General features: G+C 38.7%; 1 pseudogene; it reads left to right on the plus strand.

The window, feature by feature from the left end:
* Positions 1–534: 534 nt before the first annotated feature.
* LOC116631414 lies at positions 535–14,645 on the plus strand (annotated as a pseudogene).
* The last annotated feature ends 277 nt before the right edge of the window (positions 14,646–14,922 follow it).

The following is a 14,922-nucleotide window of genomic DNA, read 5'->3' on the forward strand; positions in this document are numbered from 1 at the left end:
ATCAGATCACCATGAGTTGAGGTCTGCCTCCAAAACAGTCTGGCAGTATGAAGTGGGAGAAGTTATTAACCTCTTTAGACCTCAGTTTTCTCATCCCTAAAATGAAAATAATCATTGTACATACCAGGATGGGCTGTTATGAGCATTAAATTGGGTTATACATGTCAAGCACTTAGCCGAGTCCTAACACTTAAGTAAAATAAATATTAGCTTCTATTATTTTATTTTAAAGTAATACTTCTGTGAAATGGTATAGTAGTTAAGATGTAGAAACCAGAAACAAAAAGAAATTACAAAAATGAATGAACAGAACAGACTAGATGTCCAGAAAGTCCTCTTAAAAATATGTTTAAAAATCTTTACCCAGCATTTTAACCACATTGCTGAGCTAATAAATAGCAAGCTGAGGGAAATCTGCAGATGTCGGAACAAAAGTAGAAAGTTTCCAGAGAGGTAAGCAAGCTGTAACTCAGGCACTTCTCTGAGGGAATATGCTAACCTCTGGTGGTTTCGATACTGAGTTTTAATGGTCCCATGACTGTGGCGAACAGGAGGCAAAGCTTGCGGCTTGCGGAATGCACAAGTTTGTATCAGAGACAAGGGAATGAAGTTAGGGCTTCCATAAGGCAACAACAGCGGTAAGTGATCTCCAGGAAAGCCACGCTGGACAAAGTGAGGTGGGGAAGTTACATGCTTAGTTCTGAATGGAGACTACAGTCACACGAATTTAGAATTAGAAGTTATATCCCTGGGGAGTCAAAAAACCACAAGCTGAATTTTATTTGAAAATGGGCTCATGTTGGTAGTATCTTCTAATACCTGGCAGACACAAACACAATCCTACGTGAGAGAAGGTACTTTAAACCCACACTTCAAAGAATTCCTAGACAGAATAACCCAGGGACATGAACGCATAATCAAAATTCGTGGAACACATAGGGACCAAAGTAACACAAGGAGAGTCGACCTAAGCAACAAAGTACAGAACGAGACTCACAAAACTATATGCTTGTTAAAATGAGTTCAGTACCTTTTAAAAGTAAATAAAAGAGGTTATTAAAGTATGGCAATGGAGTAAGACACTTCAGAAGGCCAAATTGTGACCTCTAGAAGTAAAAAAATTAAATTAAATTAAAAATTCAATTAGAGATTAAATAGCAGGATAGGACACAGCATAAAAATTATTTAATGAATCGGAATATAGATTTGAAGAACTTACCAAAATTTAATATAGACAGTCAAAGGGGTAGAAAGCATATAATATCATATGGCAAGAGAAAAAAGAATAGAATATAAGAAATATTCAAAGAGAAATAACTGAAAATTTTCCAGAATTTATAAGACTGGTCCTCAGATTCAGCAGCAATGTGTCTTATGCAAAAACAAGTGGAAATAAACCCACATTATATTGTAACTGCTGAACACAAGAGAAAGAGACTATCTTAAAAACAGGCAGGGGAAAAAAAGACTAATGAGATAAAAGGAAATTATAAAAACAATGAAAGATAACAGTCACAATGGAAGCCAGAGGAGAATGGCATTGTATTTTCAAAATGCTCAGAAAAAATAACAAAGAATTACAAAAGCAAGAAAACTGTATCTCAAAAAAAAAAAAAAATCAGAGGAGAAAAGAAAAACAAAAAACTGAGTATTTACTACTATCAGAAACTCCAAAGAAATTTCCAAAGGAGGAACACCAGTAAGAAGAAAAATTATCTCAGAAGGGAGGTCTAAGATGCAAGAAGAAATTGTGAGAGTCAAAAATGATAAACAGGGAGTAAATGTAAACAAACATCAACCTTATATTTTAATAATCAGGGAAAAAAGTCTACTTTTTAAGGCTTATAAAAAAGCAAAGTAAAACTAAAATACCACATTGGCATAACACTAGCAGATTATTAACATGAGTGCTTTTTAGGAGAAAAGTAATGATGTTAATGTTAGATTTCGCTAAATTAAAAAAAGAACTTTAGAATTTTTAAATTCTAAGTTCTCTTCACTAAAGGAAGAGAATTGCAATATATAACTTCCCCACCTCCTGGAGTTTTTAAAAAATTTTAAAGAAATTTATATTAGGATCAATGGTTCTAACAATAACTAAAACACTCCTGAAGGGGACGCCTGGGTGGCTCAGTTGGTTAAGCGACTGCCTTCGGCTCAGGTCATGATCCTGGAGTCCCTGGATCGAGTCCCACATCGGGCTCCCTGCGCGGCAGGGTGTCTGCTTCTCCCTCTGACCCTAACCCCTCTCATGTGCTCTCTCTCATTCTCTCTCTCTCAAATAAATAAAATCTTAAAAATAAATAAATAAATAAAATAAAATAAAACACTCCTGAAGGGAAAAAAAAAGATTGGAGGTATTTGTCCTTCCAAATATTGACTTGTTGTAAAATAAAACTAGAGTAATTTAGCACTAAATTAGGTACTGAAACAGGAATAAACAAACAAAGACAATGTCTTTAAATACTAAAAGAGAAATATTTTCAAACTCGATTAAATAAAAACAAAACCCAGTACATGTCATTTCAACATCATATTGGAACGTCTAATAATAACATTTAACACTTACTAGGCATACCATGTGGCAAGCACTGTTCTAAGCACTTTACGTGAATTAATTTATTTAATCCACACAAAGTCCTACGAGGTAGGTGTACTGTTATCCATTTTTGCAGATGAGAAAACTCAGGTTATATAGCTTGTCCACAGTTATATAGCAAGTTAGTAGCAGAGGTGGTTGACCCGGACCAGTCTGACTCCAGAATCTATGCTCTTAACCACCATACTATTCTTTCCCAGCAAGCAAAGTAGAAAGAGGAAATTTAAAACAAGGATTGTAAAGGAAGAAACAAAACTGTCTCAAATGATAATTGTCTACATAGTAAACCCCAAAGAATGTACGGATAATGTATTAGAAATATTAAGAGTTTAGCAAGATGGATGGACATAAAATCAATATATAAAATCCCATTGTATTTCAATAAATCAGTAGAGGTTAGAAAAGTCTACTTTTAAAACAATATCATTTAAAATAGTAACACAAAATAAGATGCTCAGTAATAAATCTAACAAAAGTTGTACAATGCCTTTATTCAGAAAATATTTTTTTAATGTTTAAAATATTAAAGAGGTAAATAAAGAGATACACTGTGTTCATGGACAGAAATAAACAGTATTATAAAGATATCTATCTTTCCAAAATGTTCTATAGATTCAAATACAAGTGCCAGAAAAATTCTAACAGTGTATTTTGTGGAACTTGCCAACCTGATTCTAAAATGTATATAGCAGATCAATGGTCTGAGAATAACTGAAACTCTCCTGAAGGAAAAAATAAGATTAGAGGTATTTTTTCTTATGAATATTGGTTTATTATAAGGTTAGAATAATTTAGGCACCAACATACTAACACATGGATAGACAAATAAACCAAGGAATTCGAATAGAGAGCCCAGAAATAGACCATGCATATATAAAAACCTACTATAAAATAGAGCTATAACACAACTAAAGAGGCAAAAAAAAAAAAAAAGGGACTGAAAAGTTGAGCTGGAACAATTGTTACTTATATGGGGGAAAATGGATTCAAATATCACTTTGTCATTGATAAAAAAAAATCTATCCTGGGTGGATCAAAGACTTAAATATGAAAGGAACAACTTTTAGGAAAAAAAAATCAGGAAATACCTTTATGGCATAAGAAAGAATTTCTTTTAAACAACTCAAAAAGTGCAAACTATAAAGAAAAGATAAATGAATTCAATTACACTTAAAGGACTTTTATTCAGGAAAACATACACACATACACACACAATAAAGGTGGTAAAAGACATGTGACATTCTGTGAGAAGATATTTGCACCATGTATAATTGTTAAAAGGTTAAAATCCAGAATATATAAGAAACTCATACCAAAAAAGTAAGAAAAAGACAATCTTTTATAAAAATGGTCAAAGTACATTAACAGGCATTTCACAGAAAAGGAAACACAAGTGGCTGTTAAAAGATATTCAAATTCAGTATTAATCAAGAGAAAGCAAGAAAGCCCCACAGTGATATGCCATTTTATTCTCATGGGATTGATAAAAATCTGAAAGTATTGACTAAGATATAAGCCAAAAGAAATTCTGAGACATTGTTAGTGAGTTTCAATTGGTGCAATTTGGGAAATAATTAGGCGTTATCTTATAAAGTTGAACATAAGCATTTCTCATGACCTTGCAATTCTACATGAGTTTACATCTTAGGGAAATTCACAGATATCCACCAACAGATACATCTAAAAATGTTCATAAGAGTATTACTTGTGATATCAAAAAACAGAAAAACAACCCAATTGTCCAAGTAGAATAGAGTGGGAAAAAAAATCATGTGTCATGGACATTGCAATGGAATACTATACAGCAGTAAAAATACATGAACTAAACCTACAGTCATCAAAACAGATGAATCTCAAGAGTTACGTTGAGAGAAGAAAGCTAGACATATAAGAACATAGGTAGTATAACCCCATTTATACCAAGGTCAAAAGTAAAATTAAATAATATATTTCTTAGGGAAACATACCTCTGTGGTAAAAAGCATTTTAAAAAGCAAGCCAATAATAAAACAAAAAATTGAATTCTCATTCCCTTTTGGAGAGAAGAGGAAGGAGATGAGATCATGGAGGGACACATAAGGGCATTCAAAATTATTGTTTTGCTCCATTTATTAATGTATCATTTGTTATTTTTTAGGCTGTACAAATATGTTAAATATTCCCCCCGTGTGTACGACCTATTTCTCCAAAATAAAATAAAAATAGAGACCATCCGAAAACTTGTACATTGTACTTTGACAATACTTTCCATGAGTATCACCTGTGGCTTAAGAAACTGCTCAGATTTCAATACAAACAATAAAAATTAAAATAAAAAATAAAATTATGTGGGAAAAATGTACTCTTTGTAAAACACCCAATACATTTAAAGAATTATTATGATCGTTTTAGCACTTTGCCCAATAGCTTACATTTGGCACCATTTACTGATAGGGTAATAGAAGTAAGGCAAGAGTTCTATCACTGCAGACAGCCTCCTCAGAGCAGGTGGCAGACAATTAGCACCCCCAAATATGGAAATGATTCCATGATATTTGATGATCATAAATAGTAAGGCTATCTCCTGCGATAGAGGCATTGTCTGCCTTTGCTGAGCTTTTAGTCTACTGAGTGAAACAGATAATAAATGAGGAAATGAACGAATGAATTATGAAGAGTGCTGTTAAGAAAATGAACAGGGTTCAGTAATAGAAAATAACAACAAACAGGTGCATGGGATAGGATGCAATCCTAATAGGCTGACCAAGAGGAGCCTCTCTGAAGAGATGGCAGAGACATGCAGATCTGAAGGAGGAGAAAGGCCCTCATTTGAAGAATGGGATGGAGAGAGAGTTGGCCACAAGAGGAGGGAGGATTCCAGGCTAAGGGAAGCACACCTACCAAAGCCTGGGGAAGAGATTTTGGTCTCTAGGAACGTGGGAGCCGAATGATGGAATGCTGAGAAGGCCAAAAATGGGATTGGAAAAGTAGGCTGGAACCTTGAAGGTCATGCCAAGGGAGTCTGATTCTTTTCTCAAAGGTCCATAGAAAGAAACTGAAAGGGTTAGTGTAAAAAAGCCACATGATTCAATTTCTGCCTTCAAGGATTACTTTGCTAGTTAGTGAATAGTAGAAACAGGGAGACGATTACTGTGGTAATAGTAGAATGGAAGTGAAGCAGGGGGTGGAACTGGGATTGTAGCAACGTTAGCAGAAATCCAGTGAACAGGGATGTCTGGGTGGCTCAGTCGGTTAAGAGCCTGCCTTCGGTCTTACATAATTCACAGCACTCACCATAGCACATACCCTCCCCAATGTCTATCATCAAAAACTAATGATGTAATGTATGCTGATTAACATAACATAATAAAATAAAAAAATAAAATAAAAAAATCTGTTAAAAAAAAAAAAGAGTCTGCCTTCGGTCATGATCCTGGGGTCCTGGGATCGAGCCCCACGTCGGGCTCCCTGCTCAGTGGGAATCTGCTTCTCCCCCTCTCCCTCTACTTCTCCCTTGCTCATGCTCTCTCTCTCTCTCTCAAATAAATAAAATCTTTAAAAAATTTAAAAAATTTTAAAAAAGAACTCAAGTGAACAGACTCAAGGTATATCTTACAAATGGAATTAATAAGATATGTTGATAAAGTAGATGTGGAGAAAATGATATGGAACAGTGATATGTCAAAAATGTACATAGCTCTCATTTGGTAAGGGTACGTCCGTTATTTCAACGGCTTTTGTCTTCTTTGACAGAAGTTAAAAAAAAACTAAAAACAAAAACCTGATGACTCATAGCGTTTCGACAGCACCACCCATGCCGCTGGGCACACAGCTTCTCCCAGGGAAGAAACACAGGGAACTATCACAAACACGGCAGAACGTCACAAACCCTTTCAATCATCCATATATGTTTGTAAAACTATGTGTGTGTAAATAACATGTCATTATTTTGTTTATTCTCCGGTCTCAAATTTTCATGAAGGTAGACGATTCGAAGTCTCTCACAGGCGCAGCCAAGTGATCCGTGCCCCTGTGTCCAAACACATGTGTGACCCTCTGACCCTACTCCCGGAATAATAAAATCAGCTAATGCTTACTGAGAGCTTCCTGGGCACCAGGCACTGTTCATAACACTGGGAGATATTAACAGGTTTAATCCTCACTTCAGCCCTGAGAGAAAGTTATTCTTCTTATTGCCATTCACTATACGTGAATTGAAACATGTTTACTGTTTCTGAAACTTTAGGGTTTAGACCGAGCTATGAGCCACACTGACACCAAAGCGTGTGTCTTAAGCTGCTCAAATTACACTTGAATCTTAAATGTCTTTGCTGATGAATTTTGGTGAAAATAGCCAATAAAAAATGTAGGAAACATACAAATGTTGGGAAAATGAATCAATCTCTCACCTGATAAAGACTGGGAGGGGGGGAAGTGATTTGTCTATCACAAGGAGATAAAGAGATGCAAGCAAATTTCAAGGAAATAAACTCTTTATTACCAAGTATTCCAAATGTTACAGAGTATGTAGAAGGAAACCAGACAGGATCCAAAGATCCCACTTAAAATGGGGAGAAAACAGTCTAACATCTGGATGTATAAAACTTAGCTTTTATTTCAGTTTTGTTTTCTTTTGTTTTTTTCTCAACTGTCACACTGTAAAACAGAGAAAACTGAAATCTTTCTCAGGAGCTGTAAAATCCACGCGAGTGTGCTGACAGCCAGAGGAGACCTGGCCTTTGGGGTGGGAGTCTCTCACTTGCATTCAAGTACTAAGCCTGTAACGAATGGTTTATAGTGGTTCTCCGCCTTGGCTCCACATTCAAATCACCGGGGGTGCTTTCTTCAAATTCTACCCCCAGAGATTCTTTTTAGCGGTTCTCAGGTTGGCCCCCCGTGGAACCAGTAGTTTTTACGAAGCCCTAGCAGATTCTAATGTGCAGCCAAAGCTTGAGCAGCGCTGCCTGGGACCCAAGCCTGTGGGCATTCTCATGGCTACAACAGAACCACGCTCTTGGGCTTCTCACTACTGTAGAAGCTAAGAAAGTCAGCAAGGAGCTAAAGGCATCTTCTGAATTCCTACAGCCCCGATGAGGAAGCGCTGTGGTTAGACCTCTCCCACCCCTTCCTGACCTGGCAATTGGAGAAACTGCTTACCAGCAGCGCCCTCTGGGAAACGTAGCTGTCTGCCCGAATAGCCACTGCTGACAACTTCTTTTAGATTTGTTTCAATATAACATGGTCACACTCTGAGCATCAATAAACAGTATAGTTTTCTTCGCTGTATGAATTAGGCAAGGAGAGGCGCCATGTAGACACATGGAGTAACTAGTATGCGTTGGACATTTTATTTAGTTTGCTTCTAATGCTTACCACAACCCTCTGAGGAAGGCATTATTTTATTTTAGCCCTCCAATGGGGAAACTGAGGTTCAGCGGGATTATTAAGTGATTTCTCAAGATCACAGGGCTGCTGAGAGGAACACTGGGGAGGAGATCCCTCCTGATTTTTACTATACCACACTGCCCCCTAAGGGGGCAGGAGTTAATGGCAAGCACAGGACGTTAAAAAAAAAAAAAAAAAAAAAAAAATCTTGAAATGCCAGAAGGCAGTAAGCTTGAAATAGCCTGGTGGACCTAATTGGCTGTGATTGCTCTTTCCTCTGAACACTTAGAGCCTTTTCTGTTGGTACCACCGGCCTAGCACTTAACTCTTGCCGCCTTCTGTTAATTGCCAGCTCATGTGCTCTCAGCTCATTGCCATTACAAGCAAGCTCGGGCAGGGCAAAGATGATTCTTGATATTTTTAAATCCACCCGAGAGCCTATATTTGCCTTAGAGCAGAGCTTCTATAACTGTCATGTACTTACGAATCACCTATAAACCTTGTTAGAAAGCAGATTCTAACAGAAGGGCTGGGTGGGCCTGAGATCCTGTATTTCTAACAAGCCGCCAGGGATACCAAAGCTGCCAAGGAGAAGATCGCACGCTGAGAAGCAAGGACCTCATTATTCCAAATAAGTGCGAGGATTTTTTTTTTAACTATAATTTTGAAACAAGCAGCTGTGCATGTAGTTTGGTAAATTACATTTCACCACGTATTTCATTTCTTAAAAAAAAAAAAAAAAAAGGTTTCTCATTATCCTAACAAGGCTGTCTAAAGTCATTCCTTTCTCACTCAGTGAATCTTTGCAGATTGATTTGTTGATAGGTAGGACATCTCAACAAGAAAAGAAAGCACCTACAAATTACAGTTGAATTTCTTACGAATAACACAAAGAAACAGCTGGTTAATCAATGGTTTAAAACAAAGAAGATGATAGTACACCCCTCTCACCATTTCTCCTATTAGCAATGGACCCCCACGTGTGGAGCCGTGACATCCTTGAGATGTTTCTGATGAGAAGCCTGTGGGTAACCCTACTAATGTACTCTGAGTAAGACCCAGTCATTAAGAATATCAGCTTCAGGGTTGGTAGACCAGAGTTGAAGCCCTGGCTAACATTTTACTTTTCAAAGCTCATTTCTTATCCTAAAGCAAGACTTGTAACTCTGACCCATCCTCAAATAGTCCCAACTTGAAATCATTAACAAGAAACATATTCATACATACCCATAGAACAGCTTTTTTCATTCAAAACAATGAAATATTTCACTATTGATTTTGTGGTCAAACACATAAAAAGGGTTTATGTTGTAGTTCATACTATAAAACACTATAAATCCACATACCTTATTGTGGTTTGGAAAAGGACATCTCTTTTCCATGTTCATCTTTGTGTCCCCCACCCCCAACACACAAACACACATCCTGCTATTCTGGAATAGTGCTTTACATGGATATACTTGTATGCCTCGGGCAGCCTCAGCTTCCTCGGCTTATAAAAGGGGACTAATAATACCATTTAGGTTTCCACGACAATTGAACACATATCTCTCTTCAAAAGTCCCTAGCAACCCCAACCAGCAGGTCTCCTCTCTAGACCATTTCCCCCCATGCACCCTTCCAACCTCCATCTTACCATCCATACCCCCAACTTTCTATGTCTCTTTTCTTTTCAGAGAGATTTGCTGGTCTTTTGGCTTTTCCAATTGGGATCCAATCTCTTTAGATGACCAGCAGAGAGTCAGAATTAGCAAATAAATAACTTCACACACACAGTCAGTTCTCTCTAAATATTTATTAAATGAGTAAATGGCTGGCATTCGTATAAGCCAGTCAACCCCAGTGGATCCTCAATATTGAGTTCTAGAAATCTCTCCTATTAGAAAAATCAGATGTGGAAATATTAAGAAGTGATAGCTATCTATACTCCTCTTAATGGTGGATTTTCTCCAAACAAATCAAGGGTAACACCAATAGTTAGATGGAATCTCAGAAATAGTGCAGCAGCAAGGACATCAGGATATCAGAAGTGCTGTTTGATACTGCCTAGAGCTCACATCTCCCTATGGCAGTCTTAAAAAATGTATATAGAGGGGCGCCTGGGTGGCTCAGTCAGTTAAGTGGCTGCCTTCGGCTCAGGTCATGATCCCAGGGTCCTGGGATCGAGCCCCACATCGGGCTCCCTGCTCAGCGGAGAGCCTGCTTCTCCCTCTCCCTCTGCCTGCCGCTCTGCCCACTTGTGCTGTCTTTGTGTCAAATAAAAAAAAAAATGTATATAGAAACATATAAGAAATGCCTAGTCCCATAAAATCCGTGTGATTCATCTGATACACACTGAAGCTCTCTCATGGGTGAACTGAAGATATTACTACTTCATATACACTACAAAGGGTAATAGAAATGGCATATATGTTTCTTACCCTGACTAAAGTACTAAGTTAACACTTAGTAGATATTTAGTAAATATTCCATTCCAGCTTATCTGGGTAGCACTTTTCATCCCAGAGGTGTGGGAAGGAGGGTGGGAAATGCTTGGTCAATGTCTGTGTTTGTTGAACTTGTGAAAAAAAGAAACTCTGACCATGGCAAACAGTTTATATGTTAGGCAATCTTAGCTCTTGTAGCCTTCCACAATCTTATGAAAGGAGGTGTCAAGTTCTAAAAAATATAGTTGTCCATGTACAATCAAATTGTACTCAGTGGCAGGGAAAGAGGAAATGATAAAAACAAAGCAACGACAGAAAGTCCCATCACCGCAAAAAACCTTCCTAAGAAAAGATCAAATCATAGCAGCAGATAGCAGGCACTCTAGTGAATCAGTGACATTAAAATAACTATAAAAGAAAATCTAAAAGAAAACCGTACCTAAGGAAAAAGTGAGAAAAAGGAAGTAATGACTATGAATTGAATAAAACGTAGGCTATAAATTTAAGATAAGCAAACAAGATGTCTTCCTCAGAGAGAAATGTTTATTAAAATTAAAGTCATATATAATTGTCCCATTGAGTAAGAATATCTACAAACAAAATATACAGCAAGATGTCAGAGTTAAATGATTGTGCCGCAAACCAAAACAAGAAACAAGACAAAACAAGAAAAGAGTGCAAGATACTTTACATTACATATTTATTTAGCAATGAAATCACCTTTTTCTATGTCTCCCCTAAAACTCTCATGTATTCAAGTAGCAATTGCTCTTTAAATGTACTAGCTGAAAATCTATTATATACTTCGTTAATTGAGTTACACACAATAAAATCCAGGGGCTACAGTGAATACATTCAAAGTCAATGTGCTCAGTACAAAATCCAGTACATGTGATTACATTTCTAAGGCCAGAAAGAAAGCCCATGGGAATGAAAGTAATTTCCACATTTTATACGTGTGTGGAAAATGTCACACTATCTCCTCTCCTGGAGGTTTCTGAGGAATGCATTTTATTCGATTTGAAGCCTATGGCTTCTTAGAACTTCTCATCCAATGTGCAGTCTACCCCTCTGTCTCACCTGCACATGGAGCCTGGTTCCTTATGCACCTTTATAAATCCTATATAAATGATTATGCTCAGGGGAGTCTTCCGTTTTCCGGGTTTTTTTTTTTTTTTAATTCACATGCCCATCCTCCTGTTAATGATCTTACTAATGCTATAACTTCGATAAGCCACTGCCATCTAGAGACCTGGGAGGTCTATTAAAAAACATTCTCCAATCTTGAGCTGAGAAAGATAAGCACTAGCTAAACATCATTAAGGACTATTGTCTCAGAGAAAGTCAGAGACATACCACAGCCCGCAGGGCACAGCTCTCCATATTCTCTATTGAAAAATGAAACTTTAAAAAGAGCAAATGTTAGTACTGAAAACACAAGTACTTTGAGTGAAATCAGCACAGAAACTGGAGATGGTTGGGCACCTGGGTGGCTCAGTTGTTAAACGTCTGCCTTTGACTCAGGTCATGATCCTGGGGCCCTGGGATCGAGCCCCGCATCGGGCTCCCTGCTCAGTGGGAGGCCTGCTTCTCCCTCTCCCACTCCCCCTGCTTGTGTTCCCTCTGTCGCTGTGTCTCTCTCTGTCAAATAAATAAATTATAATAAAAAAATCTTAAAAAAGAAAAGAAAGAAACTAGAGATAGCTCACCTCAAACTCAGTTCCAAATAAAGATGGGGAATCATGCCCTTGACTTCAGAAGCAGGTAATCACTTACATAGTAAATTCCAAAAATTCCAGAAAATTATCCCCAGCCCAACCACATCACATACCCACATCTACTAAAAAGGCACCACCTCTTGGATGATGGTTGAAATTACTATTTTTAGAGCTGCATTTTTGGTTTTCGGTTGTTGCCCTCCACTTGGATGCAGGTAGTCTTAGAAACGTAATGCTTCCATCTTATGTACTCCTGAGTTCTAAGCTATCTGTCCCTTTCTCAAGAGCTGCAGTTGGTGAGAAGATCGAATAAAGAGTGCGAGAGGACAGAAATGCCCAGAGAGGAGACAAGGAGCAGGAGGAGAGCGCTAAAGACTCTGAAGACTAACTGATCTCTCCACAATTTTACCTAAGGCTTCAGCAGGGCAAATATTTGTTTAATGAAATCATACATGGAACAACAACAACAACAACAAAAACATTTCAAACAGATAAGCCCAGAGCTGCTCTGATCGATGTTACACGATTGGAGCCTGGACCTCCCCGCCCACTGTACCTGTCCTTCCATTCCTGACGCAGTTCAGACGGCGCCAGGATTCCAGGAAAGACGCTTGGAAAACCACTAGCCTATTGGAAGTCGGTGTAGTGAAAGAGATCCTCTCGGATATAAGAACCGTTCCTTTCTTTAAACCTACAATTATAGAGCGGGGAGGCACAGAGGCGTGGCATCAGTCAAGCCCAGTTCCGGGCCACGGTCACACACAGCGCCCCGCCTGCAGGAGGAGCCGCCGCGCCAGAAAGATAGACTGAGTCCCAGACAGCCGCTCCGTGAACCGCCCACCCCACTTCCATGAGTCCTTCCGAGCCCCGGGTGGAAAAGCCCGGGAGGGCTGCCGAGCTACCCCTGGAGGAGGAGCGAGTCCGAGCCCGAGCCCGGGGCGCCACCACCCCAGGCGTATTGCGCAGCAGGGGTCGCCTTCCTGGCCCGCTCACCGCTGGCTGTCCAAGGTCCCGGGATGCAGAATGACAGAGCCGATCGAGAAGCACTATTCACAACATTAGAACACATTGGGAAAGGCTCCTTTGGAGAAGTTTTCAAAGGAATTGATAACCGTGCCCAGCAAGTGGTTGCTATTAAAATCGTAGACCTTGAGGAAGCCCAGGATGAAACTGAAGACATTAGCAAGAAATAACTGTTCTGAGTCAGTGTGACAGCTCATATGTAACAAAATACTATGGATCATTCTTAAAGCATTCAAAATTATGGATAGTAATGGAATACCTGGGTGGTGGTGGTTCAGCACTGGGTCTTCTTCGAGCTGGTCCATTTGAGGAGTTCCAGATTGCTACCATGCTAAAGGAAATGTTGAAAGGTCTGGATTATCTGCATTCAAAAAAGAAAATTCACTAAGACATGAAAGCTGCCACCGTCTTGCTGTCAGAACAAGGAGATGTTAAACTTGCTGACTTTGGAGTTACTGGGCAGCTGAGAGATACACAAATTAAAAGGACTACCTTGGCAGGAACACCATTTTGGATGGCTCCTGAAGTTATTCAACAGGGGGCTCATGACTCAAAAGCTGACATTTGGTCATTGGGAATTACTGCTATTGAACTAGCCACGGGAGGGCCGCCTAACCCTGAAATGCATCCAATGAGAGCTCTGTCTCTTATTCCAAAAAACAATCCTCCAACTCTTGTTGGAGACTTTACTAAGTCCTTTAAGGAGTTTACTGATGCTTGCCTGAACAAAGATCCATCATTTCCTCCTACAGCTAAAGTATTTCTGACACACAAATTCATTGTAAAAAATTCAAAGAAGACTTCTTTTTTTCAAAGATTTTTATTTACTTATTTGAGAGAAAGAGACAGAGATAGTGACAGAGGTAGTGAGAGAGAACACAAGCAGGGTGGAGAGGGAGAAGCAGGCTCCCTGCTGAGCAGGGAGCCCAACCTGGGGCTCGATCCCAGGACTTTGAGATCATGACATGAGCTGAAGGCAGACACTTAATGACTGAGCCATCCAGGTGCCCTTCAAAGAAGACTTCTTATTTGACCAAACTGATAGCTCAATTTAAGAGATGGAAGGCAGAAGGGGACAGTGATGATGAAATTGATTCTGAGGGCTCTGATTCCGAATCCACCAGCAGAGAAAATAATACTCATCTTGAATGGAGCTTTACCACCATGTGAAAGAAAGCCCAATCCAAAGAAACCACAGAATGGGGCAAAGCAAGATCTTGTGCAAACGCTGAGCTGTTTGTCTATGATAATCACACCTGTGTTTGCTCAAGTTAAAGAGCAGGGTGAGGATAACGCTAGCAGGAATCAGGAAATTGAAGAACTTGAAAAAAGTATTGCTGTGGCAGAAGCCACATGTCCTGGCATCGCAGATAAAATAGTGAAGAAATTAATTGAAAAATTTGGAAGTGTTCAGCAGATGAATCCCCCAAAGGAACTTATTATTGGCTTCTATTGCATACAGAACCAGAGAAACCCACCAAAGTTACTTCAGGCTTAACAATGCTTAACTCATGAGCTCTATGTGCCTTTTGGATCTTCGCAGCATTGAAGATTTGGAAGAAGCTATTCAACTATTTGTGATGGTGTTTATCACTTTATATTTTAAAGAGACTATTTTATGAAGTAAGTTTTTATACTATATATAGTTTCGCCTGTATTCTACTAAATGTTGAGATCCAGTTTTGCTTTTAGGTATCATTATTTCTTAAGTTACTGGGATGAACACCTTTCACGTCGTGATCTTTAGTTGAATGAACACTCATGAAACGTACAGGTCTTTCAAAGTCATCCT

The sequence above is a fragment of the Phoca vitulina genome, unplaced genomic scaffold (genome assembly GCF_004348235.1).
Source record: "Phoca vitulina isolate PV1807 unplaced genomic scaffold, GSC_HSeal_1.0 scaffold5, whole genome shotgun sequence".
In the NCBI taxonomy this organism is placed as follows: Eukaryota; Metazoa; Chordata; class Mammalia; order Carnivora; family Phocidae; genus Phoca; species Phoca vitulina.